We start from the raw sequence: 3932 nt of genomic DNA, 5'->3' as shown, positions 1-3932 counted from the left end.
ACATGGCCTTCCCCCTGCACCGGCCCTCCTCCACCACCGCGCCGGCCCTCCTGCACCGGCCCTCAAGGTGAGTTTTTTTCTTTTTCTGGTTTTGTCTGTTTTTTACTGTTTAGGTTTAGGTTAATTAGTGTTCAGTTTAGGTTAGCGCTAGCTAGGTTTAGGTTTAGATAATTAGAAGAAGAAGAAAAATGAAAAAAGAAGAAGAAAAGAAGCATAAGTAGAAGAAGAGGAAAAAGGAAAAGAAGAAGAAGAAGAAGAAGAAGAAGAAGAAGAAGAAGAAGAAGAAGAAGAAGAAGAAGAGGAGGAGGAGGAGGAGGAGAAGGAGGAGGAGAAGAAGTGGTAGAAGAAGAAGAAGAAGAAGAAGAAGAAGAAGAAGAAGAAGAAGAAGAAGAAGAAGAAGAAGAAAAAGAGGAAGAAGAAGAACCGGGTCGAGGTTAGGGGTGCATTGGCACCGGCGAAATCGGGTCGAGTATCGCTGATCGCCAAAACTAGTGCCTTGGCGTCGAGGAAAGCCTAAATGACATCTATATAGGTTAGGGGTGCCTCGATGTTCGACAAGCTCCGCCCCTGCGTTCGTGGGCGAGCACAAGTGATATCTCCTCCTCACCCATTAATTATTTGCTCTGTTCCGGCCTTCATGCCGATGACACTATCTAGGTAACTAAAGTCGCGTAACCAGTATGCGTCTCCCGTCTGCAAGGGTTGCATCAATAAATATGCAGTCAATTGCATATTTATCACCTTAACTCATTCGGATTGTCTAGCAATTTCCACGGACAAACCGAGTATGTGTAGATTGGGTACGTTCTCCATGCTCTACCCCACTCCGAGACAAAATTTCGACAGCGCCTCCCTGTTGTTCTTCGGATGCACATTCTCTCGGCTTTTTTCCGAGACGTGTATTTGGAGAACAGCGGGGAGGTGCTGCCGAAATTTTGTCTCGGAATGGGGTAGAGCATGGAGAACATACTCAATCTACACATACTCGGGTGGGATTAGGACCCATCTTTACCTATTAGAGTGTAGGTTGCATGGACGTAATAAAATTGACAAACTATATTAACTGATGAATATACATGCTGATGGACCTATCTTTACCTATTAGAGTGTAGGTAGGCAAGATGAGTGATCGTGCGTGGATGTACACTAGTCACACTAGTCAGAAAGAGATGACCAACGAATGGTTTAAAACCCAAGGGGTTTGTGAAAGCTGCATTTGCAAATGGCCAAAAGAAAACCTGGTGCCCCTGTGTTCGGTGTGGCAATTGGGAAAAGAGGACAGACGATGAAATGGACAAACACCTGCAGAAGAGTGGTTTTATGCCCGGTTATACGATGTGGAGATTTCATGGTGAGTCTGCCCAACGTGCCAGAGCTGAGGCGATTCATTGTCGCACCGACGAGCATGGTACCAGGATGCAAGACGTGGTGCAAGACTTTGATGATGCTTGGTATTCGAACGATGAGATGGAGGAATCTGCAAAGGCCTTCAATGAAATGTTGGAGTCTACGTCCTCTCCACGAGCACACTGAGCTTTGAGAGCTGGATGCCATCTCACAAGTAATGGCTCTGAAGGCTCAATTCAACCTGGGCAGAGAATGCTACGACGCGATGATGACAGTATTTGGACGCTTTCTACTCAAAGTCCATGTAATGCCTGCTAACTTGTACCAGTTGGACAAAATCCTCTGTGCACTTTGACCTGACCTTGGTGCTATAAACTTGCTCCTGCGCCTGTGCACAGTCTGGGCAACGGACCCATGGTTTGTTGCACCGATAGAAGCCCCCAGGCCTGCCCCGAACGCACTACCGAGCATCGTCGGGGTAGGGCCTAATAAGTGCATAGGCAGGGGTGTGGAAGAGGCTGGCCCCTTGAGGCCTTCTTTGCTTCTGCATTAACCTTGAGTCCGGGCTAGTTTTCCAGTTTTTCCGCGTGTCGTGTAAAGCCAACCATGGTGGGGCCACTCTTGTAATGGTTTGTGAATGACTTTAGCGCACGGGGTAGAAACATCCAATTCACTCTTCCCACCACGCCCTTATCCTTAGCCACGTATGTTGCATGCATCACGCGGGGTAGGTAACGGAGGTGCGTGGTGCGGGAGAGCATCAAGGCGGGGGCCCGGTGTTCTCGAATTGGCAGAGGAGGGCGGCGGTCGCTTTTTGAGGGAGCTGCTCTCCTCCTCAGCCCGCCTATAAAAGGAAGGACGAGGGGAGAGCGGGGTCGTCCATATTTGCATTCCTTCTCCTCCATTTTCTGCCTCCTGCTAGTTATGTTGAAGAGAGAGCCTGGGGCCAGGCCCCGGGCTCTAGTTTAGAGCTTCACACAGACCCAAGGGGGGCACTCGGGCGGCGCGGCGACAACACCGAAGGTGGCGACTTCCTTGCGCTCGTCGCCGAGTCGCCCGTGGCCTTGATTCTAGTGAGAGGGGATGCGAACGACACCATGCCGAGGCCTGCAGTAGGTACGGGGCGTGGTAGTCGGTCGCTCCCCATTCTTTCTTCCTTCACAGCGCTGGGAAGGGGTCATGGGAAGGGTTCGCCACCAGCAAAGGCGAACCTAACTTCCCCTGGGTGCCATCCTCTTGCTGTGCAGGAGGGCTTTTTGGTCCCATAAACATCTTCAGAATGTGCGGTGGTTTCTGATGTCCGGGCCGTTCAGGACGACCATGATCTTTGTGGGACAAACCGAAGAGCATGGTGTCCGACGCAGCTGTCGTGCTGAGGTCTTCGGGTGGCAGTGATGCGGACGGCGGTGACAACCCATGATGCGTCAAGAATGGGGACGACCATTCCATTGAGTTGTGTTTGCCGGTGACTCCGTGTCCCCCGTCCGGTCCTCCAGCAGTGTCACCATCCGCGCCTGCTGATACGTCTCCAACGTATCTATAATTTTTGATTGTTCCATGCTATTATATTATCTGTTTTGGATGTTTAATGGGCTTTAATTTACCTTTTTATATTATTTTTGGGACTAACCTACTAACCAAAGGCCCAATGCAAATTGCTGTTTTTTTTGCCTATTTTAGTGTTTCACAGAAAAGGAATATCAAACGGAATGAAACATTCAGGGAGAGTTATTTTTGGAACAAACATGATCCAGGAGACTTGGAGTGGACGTGAAGAAATAAGCGAGGAGGCCACAAGGCAGGAGGGCGCGCCCCCACCCTCGTGGGCCCCTCACAGTTCCACCGACGTACTTCTTCCTCCTATATATACCCATATACCCCGAAAACATCCAAGAGCACCACGAAACCCTATTTCCATAGCCGCAACCTTCTGAACCCGTGAGATCCCATCTTGGGGCCTTTTCCGGCGCTCCGCTGGCGGGGAATCGATCACGGAGGGCTTCTACATCAACATCATAACATCTCCGATGATGTGTGAGTAGTTTACCACAGACCTTCGGGTCCATAGTTATTAGCTACTCCCTCCGTCCCATAATATAAGAGCGTTTTGACACTACACTAGTATAGAAAATGCTCTTATATTATGGTACAGAGGGAGTAGATGGCTTCTTCTCTCTCGTTGGATCTCAATACAAAGTTCTCCTTGATTCTCTTGGAGATCTATTCGGTGTAATTCTTTTTGCAGTGTGTGTGTCGAGATCCGATGAATTGTAGGTTTATGATCAAGATTATCTATGAACAATATTCGATTCTTCTCTAAAATGTTTTATGCATGATTTAAATATCTTTGCAAGTCTCTTCGAATTATCAGTTTGGTTTGGCCTACTAGATTGATCTTTCTTGCAATGGGAGAAGTGCTTACCTTTGGGTTCAATCTTGCGGTGTCCTTTCGCAGTGAAAGCAGGGGCAGTAAGGCACGTGTTGTACTGTTGCCATCGAGGATAAAAAGATGGGGTTTATATCATATTGCTTGAGTTTATCCCTCTACATCATGTCATCTTGCCTAATGCGTTACTCTGTTCTTA

This window comes from Triticum dicoccoides, chromosome 5A (assembly GCF_002162155.2).
Source record: "Triticum dicoccoides isolate Atlit2015 ecotype Zavitan chromosome 5A, WEW_v2.0, whole genome shotgun sequence".
In the NCBI taxonomy this organism is placed as follows: domain Eukaryota; kingdom Viridiplantae; phylum Streptophyta; class Magnoliopsida; order Poales; family Poaceae; genus Triticum; species Triticum dicoccoides.
Note: the sequence above shows the minus strand (reverse complement) of the source record.